The sequence below is a fragment of the Capricornis sumatraensis genome, chromosome 23 (genome assembly GCF_032405125.1).
Source record: "Capricornis sumatraensis isolate serow.1 chromosome 23, serow.2, whole genome shotgun sequence".
Classification (NCBI taxonomy): domain Eukaryota; kingdom Metazoa; phylum Chordata; class Mammalia; order Artiodactyla; family Bovidae; genus Capricornis; species Capricornis sumatraensis.
The window spans coordinates 48,176,588-48,188,813 of NC_091091.1; positions in this window are offsets into that span (position 1 = coordinate 48,176,588).

The following is a 12,226-nucleotide window of genomic DNA, read 5'->3' on the forward strand; positions in this document are numbered from 1 at the left end:
ATGAAGGTGCAGTATCATGCATTGGGGAAAGCATGGTCTGGAGCCTGGTGGGGTGCCATCTACGGGGTCGCACAGAGTCGGACACAACTGAAGCGACTTAGCAGTAGCAGTTAGCAGTCATAAGTAATTTTAGAACAATTAGATAAATGTAATAGGGTAAACTAAAGCTTAATTCTGCCTCATATACCAAAATAAATTAATTTGAGATGGAGCATTTAATATGAGCCCAAAACATAAAAGCTAACACTAAAATCTCTGGAAGAAATTAAGAGAATATCTTTGCAACCTTGAGTAAGGCCAAGATTTAATAGCGAGACCATAAAATACACTTAAGTAAAAGGAAAAGCAATCATAAATTGAACATCAATGTTAACCATTTCTGCACATCAAAGGTCTCTACTAAGAATGAAAAGTCAAGCTGGATACCGAGGGAAAAACATTCACAATACATATGTCTGTCAAAGTCCTTATATTCAGAATCTATAAAGAACTCATAAAATTCAACAATAAAATGCCAAATATTTTGTGATGGACACATGGTTGAAGTGGATTCAGAAGGAGATATATTGTGTTCTTTACAAAATGCAAATTTCACTGCTGCATTGTTTTAAGAAATTGCAGCATCTACCCCAACTTCAACAGCTACCACACTTACAAGCGAGTTGCCATCAACACTGAGGCAGTTATCTTTACCAGCAAAAAGACTTCAACTCACTGGAGGCTCAGATAGTGGTGAGCATTTTTTAGCAACAAAGGAATTTTAATTAAGTATTTACATTATTTTATAAGACATAATGTTATTGTATACTTAATAGACTTCAGTATAGTATAAACACAACTTCTATGCACTGGGAAGCCAAAAATTTGTGTGACTTGCTTTATTTCACAGTTTGCTTTATTGCAGTGGTTTAGAAAGAAATCCACAGGATCTATGAGGTCTGTCTGTATGTGACCACAAAACGACCTCAATGTGTGTAAATAGAAGCTATATTTATAATAACCCCAAATTGGAAACAAGTCAAATGTCCATCAACAGAGAACAATCCAATTGTGGTACATTCTCACTACTAATACTATTAAGCATTGCAAATAAATAATGCTTACAGCAACATGGATGAATTTTAAAATGTTTACGAGCAGCATATGCTAAGCATTAAAGAATACATACTGAGTGACTGCACTAACATGAGGTTCAGGAACAGACAGAACAAATCAATAGTTGTCTATAGAAGTGGAAATTAGCCATAAGGAAGAGAGGGAAAACTTGTGCAGTAACAGAAAAATTCTATATCCAGGTGGAGGCTTTGGTTACACAGGTATACAGAATTATCAGGTTGTACGCTTAAGGACTTTGCAGTCAACTGTTTGTGAATTTTACTTCAATTAAAAATTGTTGGACATTGTTGTTTTATGACTGTTTTACTAATCAGTCCGATACATATTTTTATGATTTTAACATGTGAAGGAGGCATGTGTATGATCTGTTTTAACAGTTTTCTGAAAGCAGAAATATACACCAATTTTTGTTCTATTTTTAACATCATGATGAGAAAGAAAGAGCATGAGAATGAGAAAGAAAAAGAGAAATAGACAAGTTGGTTGATCTTAAATACTGGGGTTCAGTCAGTTCAATCACTCAGTCATGTCCAACTCTTTGTGACCCCACGAATCGCATCACGCCAGGCCTCCCTGTCCATCACCAACTCCCGGAGTTCACTCAAACTCACATCCATTGAGTTGGTGATGCCATCCAGCCATCTCATCCTCTGTTGTCCCCTTCTCCTCCTGTCCCCAATCCCTCCCAGCACCAGGGTCTTTTCCCATCAGTCAACTCTTCGCATGAGGTGGCCAAAGTATTGGAGCTTCAGCTTTAACATCAGTCCTTCCAATGAATACCCAGGACTGACCTCCTTTAGAATGGACTGGTTGGATCTCCCTGCAGTCCAAGGGACTCTCAAGAGTCTTCTCCAACACCACAGTTCAAAAGCATCAATTCTTCAGTGCTCAGCTTTCTTCATAGTCCAACTCTCACATCCATACATAACCACTGCAAAAACTATAGCCTTGACTAGACAGATCTTTGTTGGCAAAATAATGTCTCCGCTTTTTAATATGCTATCTAGGTTGGTCATAACTTTCCTTCCAAGGAGTAAGCTTCTTTTAATTTCATGGCTGCAATCACCATCTGCAGTGATTTTGGAGCCCCAAAAAATAAAGTCTGACACTATTTCTCCATCTATTTCCCATGAAGTGATGGGACCAGATGCCATGATCTTAGTTTTCTGAATGTTGAGCTTTAAACCAACTTTTTCACGCTCCTCTTTCACTTTCATCAAGAGGCTTTTTAGCTCCTCTTCACTTTCTGCCATAAGGGTGGTGTCATCTGCATATCTGAGGTTATTGGTATTTCTCTCAGCAATCTTGATTCCAGCTTGTGCTTCTTCCAACCCAGCATTTCTCATGATGTACTCTGCATGTAAGTTAAATAAGCAGGGTGACAATATACAGCCTTGATGTACTCCTTTTCCTATTTGGAACCAGTCTGTTGTTCCATGTCCAGTTCTAACTGTTGTTTCCTGACCTGTATATAGCTTTCTCAAGAGGCAGGTTAGGTGGTCTGGTATTCCCATCTCTTTCAGAATTTTCCACAATTTATAGTGATCCACACAGTCAAAGGCTTTGGCATAGTCAATAAAGCAGAAATAGATGTTTTTCTGGAACTGTCTTGCGTTTTCAATGATCCAGCGGATGTTGGCAATTTGATCTCTGGTTCCTCTGCCTTTTCTAAAACCAGCTTGAACATCTGGAAGTTCACAGTTCACGTACTGCTAAAGCCTGGCTTGGAGAATTTTGAGCATTACTTTACTAGCGTGTGAAATGAGTGCTATTGTGTGGTAGTTTGAACATTCCTCAGCATTGCCTTTCTATCATAAACAAAGTTAAAAGAATTTGGAGTTTTATATTTGCTCACTGAATTACATATTCTTGAGCAAAAAGTGAAGCCCATAGCAAAACAATACACATTGCCTAACCCCATTATTGAGTTAGACAAGGCTGTGGTCTGTGTCTAACTTAATAATGGGGTTAGGCAATGTGTATTGTTTTGCTATGGGCTTCATTTTTTGCTTGGAGAAGGCAATGGCAACCCACTCCAGTACTCTTGCTTGGAAAATCTAGTGGACAGAGGAGCCTGGAAGGCTGCAGTCCATGGGGTCGCTGAGGGTCAGACATAACTGAGCAGCTGCACTTTCACTTTCATTTTTTGCTCAAGAATATGTAATCCAAAGTGAGCCCATATAAAACTCCAAATTCCTATAACTTTGTATATGATAGATTCACAAACTGTGTTTAGAATATGGTGACCCCCTCTCTTAAATTGCACTTTCTACCTTTGTAGTCCCACGTTTCCAGCAGCATGTTTATCAGGGCCCCTTTGATGAGTTGCAGTCCCTTGAGTCTCCCTTGGACTGTAAGGAGATCCAACCAGTCCATCCTAGAGGAGATCAGTCCTGGGTGTTCATTGGAAGGACTGATGTTAAAGCTGAAACTCCAATACTTTGGCCACCTGATGCAAAGAGCTGACTCAGTTGCAAAGACCCTGATGCTGGGAAAGATTGAGGGCAGGAGGAAAAGGGGATGACAGAGAATGAGATGATTGGATGGCATCACCGACTCAATGGACATGGGTTTTGGTGGACTCCGGGGAGTTGGTGATGGATATGGAGGCCTGGCGTGCTGCTGTTCATGGGGTCACAAAGAGTCAGACATGATTGAGTGATTGAATTGAACTTGATGAGTTAGCATTGGAGGATTTTCTCTAAAATAACTCTGAACCAAGGCACAACCAAGCAATACAACAATTATCAAACAAAGGTGAAGGATTGTGACCCTGTTTCATTATATAATAATGAACACATGCATACTCAGTTGCTCAGTTGTATCCAACTCTTTTCGACCCCATGTAGCCTGCCAGGATCCTCTGTCCATGGGATTTCTCAGGCAAGAATACTGGCGTGGGTTGTCATTTTCTCCTCCAGGGGATCTTCCTGACCCAGGGATCAAACCCAGGTTTCCTGCATTGTAGGCAGATTCTTTACCACTGAGCTACCAGGGAAGCTTATGAAGTAAATGACAAACCAATCCTGCACGACTTCAGGTTACAAAACTCGCAGTAATGCCACATGTATCGTTTGGAGAATCACCCCCTCTCACACTCAGTTCACACGTCTCAACAGATTTTGGTCAGGCATATGGCCTGAGCTTTTCCAGTTACATCCACGACCCGGCAGAGTGTGGGTGAGCAGGTGTAGGCCACGCTGGACCAGAGTCTCAGCATCAGGACTTTTGCTGGATTTAGCTTCTCTTTCTGGGGCAGTTGCTGAGTCACCACTCGTCATCATTGGGAGCCAGGTGGTTCTAGTGGTGAAGAACCTGCCTACCGATACAGGAGACATAGGGGATTCAGCTTCAATCCCTGGGTCGGGAAGATCCCCTAGGGGAAGGCATGGCAACCCACTCCAGCATTCATGCCTGGAGAATACCCAAGGACAGAGGAGCCTGGCAGGCTACAGTCTTTGGGGTCGCAAAGAGTCGGAAATGACTGAAGTGACTGGGCACGTACGCACATGGGAAGCCACGCTAAGCATGCAGCCAACACAGGTGAAAAGAAAACACTTTTGAAAAGAGTATAGAGTCATCGACTCATGATATTACTGAGCGTCCGTACCCAGACATATTGGAATCACTGATCCAGTCAACACATGCCCTTTTCTGTTGGAAATGTTTTGAGTTATTAATACTTTGCTTGAAGCCCAAGAGTCTTTGTTAGGACAGCATCCAGGGAGAAGCTGAGTTTCACATTACTTCTTTTTTGCAACACTTACTGCCAGAGAACAAAAATGACATCTGCGAATTTCCTATTCAACATTGTCCAAGATGGACATTTTCAAGGGGGTAAGAACACATGGAACTCAGCATCCATGGCTCCTTTTGAAGACAAAAGAAGTCAAAATGGAACAAAAAGACTATCTGACAACTACATTCAGTCAAGCAAGAAATGGATTTAAATAAATGGCTTCCTTGTATACTTAGATGGATTTGCTGCTCTCATCCTAATTCCTTTCTCCAAGACTTCTTTATTTTTAAAACTGAAAACTTGTGGGAAGCATGAACACAGAAGAGAAGGTCCTAGTTACATTATCCTTCCACTGTCAGCATTTATCACAATTTATCACAGGGTTTGGAGCTGGCCCTATAGAAGCCTAACCATCAGTCTTAATGTGTGCAACTGTTTGTGTGTGAATTTACAGCTTAGGTAAACGTCGTGTCTGATTCTTTGTGACCCTGTGGACCGTAGCCCGCCAGGCTCCTCTGTCCGTGGGATTCTCCAGGAAGAATACTGCAGCGTGTTGCCAGGCCCTCCTCTCCAGGGACTCTTCCCAACCCAGGGACTGGGCCCACATCCCTTATGCCTCCTGCATTGGCACACGGGTTCTTTACCACCAGAGCCAGCTGGGAAGCCCTAGGCAAGTGTGAACCTGGTAACACCCCAGAGTTTCAACCAAGGAGACAAAGATCTCCCAGTTAAGTTGGCTCCAGAGGTTACACCATACTTTGGAGAGGGGGAGAGTCCAAGGACCATCTGCTCTAGGATGAGGACATGACCTTGGCTCCTTCACTTATCAGTTGAGGAAATAATATTTTCACTTCCAAAGAATGTTCTATGTACATGATGCTTTCACTTCCACTCCTCAAAGAATTTTCATTTACTCAGAGAGTGAATATGAAATATGATTTCATGTTTCTCTGGAATTGTTGCCACATTTTTTCCCGTAAGAGTGATTCATTTCAGAGCATTCAATTAACGAGGAAGAAAAGGTGCCGCTGTTATTCACATAAATGTCGTGTGTTCTAGTACATCATCCCAAAGTCTGGCTTAAAAGAGATGCTCCCTCACAGACCCAAGTGACAGTGCCTCGAATGTGTAGTCAGAGCTAGGGACCGGGACTCGTGGCCACACAGCAGACACTAAATCTGGAAATAGCCTGCTGTCCTCCGAACATTGGTACGTTCCCCACTCCAGCCTCTGCCTTGAAACTTGCTCCTATCGGTCCCAGGTGGAATCTAATTCCCAACGTCTAAACTCCCCCAAAGTAAAACATACGTATTCTGTGATTTTGGACAATTTTTCTCCCCTGGTGTTAACTGATTGTTTAAAAACAAATGAACCCCAAAGCCATCCAGATCGGGTCAATTTCCTCTGCCTGCCATCTGATCCACAAAGACAAAAATAGGGAATTTTCCTGGGCTGACTTTGCTCCAAAGGAAAGAAGGCAAAACAGTGTGGGAAAATGTCTTGGTTGTGCTGAGGCCTTGGAGAGAACCCAACGGCAGAGCATCCCCTGGGGTGTGGGCTGGAAATGTGATGAATGAGCCGGCCGGGGAGCGCAGCCTCCTCCCCAGCATATGTTTTTGTACTTTCTTCCTAATATATTGCAGGATTATTGCTAAGGCGTGAACAGTCCTGGAACTCCTCCCCACCCCTTAAGACTCAGCCAGCCCACCCCATGCTTTACTTAAAACACAAACTACTTGGAAGGACAAGGCCCTCGCGACGGTTACAAGGGCGCAAAGCACTAACAATGGAGGCGCACCTGTGCATCATCTGGGGCTTTCCAAACGGCAACGCCATGCACATCTTTAAGGACGGGGGAGAAGCGAGGAACAGCACCATGTTTTATGGGTAAGCGACAGATCCAGAACATGTAAAAGCATGTGCAATTGTGCTTAGAATCATACCAGGGTTTCTTTTTAAAAAAATCGTTTCCTGAAAAAAACACATGTGCCAAAAACTTTCCCATCCATTTTAATAAATGTGGAAAATGTCATCCTTAGGTTTCTGAGCTCTGAGTAATGATTGCATTGAAACAGTGATGTTAGTACTTCTTTGAGTATTCCAAAGTTTTTTGAGACTTTTTGATGGATCATTGAAAATTTTCCTTTTTTTTTCAAACTCTCAGAGACAAAAAAAAGTTATATATGTCCAAAGTTTAATGAACTTAGAAAGTCCAGGAAACTGGGTTTCTGTTTAGAATCACAGGAGGTTCCCCTTGGTCCCACACCAGAAAGACTCTGCGGGAGGAGGGGAGGTTCGAATACTAGGTTTCTGGTCCTCTGATGTAATATCTACAAAAGCTAAATATTCAGAATTTCTCTCGAGCCACCAAGTGTCATGTCTGACAGGAGGAGAAATTCCCAAAGTTCAGCTTTTGCAGTTGTAGTTGGCAAAGGGAAGGGCAGAAAGGGGTTACTCTGACCATGGGGCTTTGACATGTGCATAGGAGTTGCATGTGCAGCCTGGGGCTGATCATGCACCAGCCCTCCTGCTCTGCACCTCCCCCAGACACGTGCACCAGTGACAGGAAGCCCACCGAGCAGCTCAGAGCCGGGGGCTAGAGGCAAGATGATGAGAGCAGCAGGAACTCTAACCCACCGCAAACAAGCTCAGTCAGACACCCTAGGAAGCTCATCTGTACGCCATCAAGGTGGTTGGTCCTGATGTCACCGTTCTGCCGTTTCAAGTGGCCTTGCTTTCCCTTGCTCCTGCCCCCCTTTCACCCACCCCGCACCATCCTGGAATCTCCGTGACTTGCTTGATCTCTGGGTCACCAGGGGCCATTACTGCCCAGAGAGCCTCATGGATTTTACCAGGTGTGTCTCCTCTGGGACAGAAAGGATGTCTGGGGCCCATTCCTCACCGTCTCTCCTCCATCCAGGCTTTGTTCTCCCTTACTGTTTCCGAACCTAGGGGAGGAAAAATAAACGGAAGCCAGAATGTCAAGTCCAAATTCAAGGGAGGGAAACAGAAGAAGTAAAGAGAAAGAGAAGGATTAGACCCCAAAAAGAATAATCAGCTTTGCCTTTCAATCCGCTCTAATCATCCCAATCAGTTCTGTTAATTCTAATTCCACTCGTAATTCATTTCTTTTGAGCAATAGTCGTAGCTACAGTTTGTTTAAATTTCATGCAGATAATCTAAAAATTTCCAACTGATGTAGCAAAACAGACAAAAGCTCATAGAAGTCACCACAGGGATGAACAGAGCTGTATTCACCACCCGTGAAGTCAGGAACATTGGAAGACACAAGCGGGGCTGCACCCTGGGACTTCTGCTCAACCCTCAGCACCTCAGTTTCCTCAACAGGAAATCCTGGGTGACACAGCTCTTGGCCTTCTTGGTGGCCATGGGGATTAAAGGACTCAGGCCCTGGGAAGCCCATGGAACAGTGTTCAGTGAGTGGTGCTGGCTTCTATTGCAGGAAGTTGATGGTCCCCCGTTAGTCCCCGAACACTTGCCGTGCTTCAGGTAGGGCCCAGCAGAGCCTGCCTCCACAAGCTGCTGCTGAGTGAAGGAGCCGGAGCAAGACTCTGAGCGGCTGTGAGAGCATCCCCACCTGCTGCCTTTACCGCTTTGCCATAAAGCTGGCTGAAGCTGGCTCCGCCAGTTCTTGTTTCTGTCCTCCAGAGAAGCAGCCACGGTGACCGGCAGAGGAGAGGGGGGCTGTGGTGAGGGAGGAGCCTTCATCTCCCATCTCCTTCGAGGACCGGCCTCTTGGAAGCCACGAGGCTGACTTGAGGAGGAACCCACAGCCCAGGCATGGCAATCAAAGGACGACTTCCAGACGAACGTCCCCCGGTGCGGCCCCCGTGGAGACGGGAAGGAAGGCCGATGGTAGGAGGCAGGGCTCACCAGGGGCATTCTGGGTGAGGTCTGGGTCTGCATCTAGGGGCTTCCTTCCAGCGGAAAATATAGACAGTAGCTCAGAGCCTAGATCCCAGGTAACTGGGAGGGCCCTCAATTCTCTCCAGACCGAGAAGAACACTTCGGTCCAAAGGCAATACATGGCTTACACGTTACACGTGGAGTCTAATCCCTGTAACAGAAGCGCCTGAACAGAGGGTGAATTTCCTCCTGGCTTTGAATTCGCTGTCACTCTTCAGCCACACCTGGCTTCGCCCTCAAGGTGCTGGGGACAGAGAGGACTTTGGGTTTCCTGCGCTCTGGGCCCACGCATCTCCCAGCCTGGAACATTCCAAACCCGTCAGGAGGGAGAAGAGTCACCAGAGCAACCGTTTGCATAATGTTCTTTTTTTAAAAAAATCCATCCCCAGAAATAAAATGGGGGTGCCAGATCCCTGTGCCAATAAAAGCGAACCCCCAACCCCCTTTGAAAAATGTCATGTTTCCCCCTCTCCCCGAAAATGTTTACCTTATCTGTTTTTAAGACTTTAAAGGCAAACAACACAGTAATTATCTTTAGGAAAATGGGAAGTAGTAAGAGCCAGAGAAAATGAGTCATACTTCTGTTTTCCTTTTTTTCCTATCATAACTGTTTCTCTTGGAAGGCATCTGAGTCGTGGTTATTAATTTATCTTTATGTGATTTCCAGCTGCTGATCACGTGTTAAACCATACATGAAGGGGAACAAGAGGGGTGTCTGGGGACCAAAGCCTTCCTCAAAGTGAAGAGCAGGTTTTTAAAGTCACGAACCTTGGCACCCCCATCCCTCGTCAACCCCCGCCGCTTCCCCGGAAGGCGCCCGACCCAGTGCGTGACGAAGGGTTGGGAATCAGCTGGAATGTGGAGTCTGCCCATTCGTGGGAGAAGAGCCTGGGAAGTTGAGCGCCTCGGGGTCAGCTCTGAAGCCGGGTGGGTGAAGGAGAGGAGGCCAACATCTGGGTGGTTCCCGGGGGGAGCCTGCCCCCTTGTGCATGGGCAGCTACCGGTACACCTACTGCGTGCCTGGCCCTAGTTTGAAAGTGGTGACCACACAATCGCCACCTGGACTCACTAGGGCCCCTTAGCACCTGGCAATTGGGAAGAGCGGGAATGACCTGGGGTGCGACCTTGGTGTGAAAGAGCCGAAAGCTTTTCTGGGAACACAGACCCCACCTTCTCCTCGGGTTTCCACCTCCCACACGAACTGCCTGAGAAAATCGCTTGATGAGACCAACGTGTTTCATTTAAACTGTGAATCTCTAAATTGTGGATAATGGTGCCTACCCCAGCAGGAAGGGAGAGGGGATGTGGGCATCCGTGTGAGCAGCCACGCGGCAGAGCTCAAGGTCTGATGAGGAAATGCAGTGAAGGCTAGACCTCATCCTAGGTTTTTGGGGAAAGCAGGGCAAAGGAGCCTTTCGAGGAGGCAGGTCTTGATTTTGGGGGTTGGGTCCAAGGAGAGGAAGCGGGCCCTGGGGCCAGCTAGAAGAAGGGCTTCTACGTCCACGGGGTAGACCAGGGTGGCTGAGCCTGCGGCTTTAGGAGGAGACCAGGTAAGCAGCAGCTACCTCTGGGACCCTGAAAAGCAGGCGCCCGGTCTTCCCGCTCTTGTCTACTGTGTATGTCAGGGAGCGCTGATGGACGACTAGCCTTGGAGGGACCCGAACTTCCGAGTGACTGAGACTCCTTTTGCACTGGCCTAGTGACACCCGAAGCCTCAGGGTGTAGAATCCTTGAAACTCTCTGCCTGTAAACACAGCACACAAACACAGGCCTAGACACCCCGATGGGGCTTCCCAGGTGGCTCAGTGGTAAAGAATCCATCTGCAAATGCAGGAGACACGGGTTCAATCCCTGCGTCAGGAAGATCCCCTGGAGGAGGAAATGGCAACCTGTATTCTTGCCTGGAGAATCTCATGGACAGAGGAGCCTGGAGGGCTATACAGTCCATGGAGTCCCAAAGAGTCAGACATGACTGAGTGAGTGAGCATGCGCATGCGTGCACACCACACACACACACACACACACACACACACACACACAGACCCTGATGAGTCACCAGGCAAGCCGGGTCCCTCTGCGGTGGGCGCCTCTGACCAGCGGGGGTCACACTCTGGGCTGTAAGAACAGCATTGCAGGCCGGACTGCAGCCGCCACACGGCCATGCGGTGTAGAGGGAATATGGTAATACTCTGAAATGGCAATTCTCCTAAATAAATAGCACATCAACTTACTTAAACCTAATCATAAATGGTACAAATTGGGCCCATGTGCAAACAGAAACCTGAGCCCGACTCCGGAGTTAAAGCAGCCATTGTCTCTCCCCTGACCGGGGCTCCAAAGCCTTGCGTGTCCGATTACATCTGTTAAAACGATTTGCATGCCAGCCCCTATTTTAATTATAAATATATAAAAAATTTTAATAAGACGGCATTCTGGGCTTGCTAAGCTTTTAAAATGTTCGCTGGGGGTGGAGCAGGCAGAGGAGAATTCCGTGTGCCCCAGACCCAGTGCCAGGATTCTAATGATTGAATGTTTTCCTGTAATAAATTGAAAAAATCTGGTGTGTAAGCATGGCTCCAAATCGCTTGGCATTAGAAAATGTAATCTGTTACCTGGCTTCCAACGCATGGGACCTTGGTGAGGAGCTGCTGTTGCTGAAGAGAGGGAAAGACATAAAAGGATGCCCGGGGCTCCCCGCCCACCCCCCACCTCGCAAAGCGTCTCCACCAGCCTCCCCCTGCCCTCACCTCCTTCCACCTGTTCTCACTTCCTCATGGCTCCGTCGCCCCAAACCAGGACAACAGGGGTGTCTCAGGACCCATGCCGGCTCCCAGCCACCTTCTCTGTACCTCTCCAAACCTCAGGCCTGCTTAATTATGATTAATTGCCACATGGATAATCAGATACAGTTTCAAAAGGTTGGAAATGACATTCCAAGGACACCAGGGAAGAAGCAAGATCTTTCTTTGTTCGCAGGAAGAAAAGGCAGGTCCCTGCCTCAGCCCCATAACCTTTTCTTATTTTAACAATTCCAAACAGAATTAATACCATCAGTATATTGTTCCCACCCTGGGGGATTGAACTTCAACTGTACAATTTCTGCAGCTGTCAGTGTTTCAGACCTCCTGTCAATAATGCAATGTTGGGGTGCCCTTCTGCTTGAATGAAAGCAGTTTCAAGTTTCTGCTTTACGTCTGTGCTTTCTGGGTGGTGGGACACGATGAGAAAGTACAAAAAAAAAAAAAATAATAATAACAGCAGTTAAAAAGCTTCCACTCCTGACTTAACTGGATCAAATGTAATAGACTTCAGTCTTTTCTCCTGATTTCCTCTGCTTGTTTTAGAAAACACTGTGAAAAGTGCAGGCGACTTTGTCTTGCCAGCTCTTCCCTCCCTTTAAAATCCCTTTGGCTAAGTCAAGGATCACAGTATGTCATTTCCAGT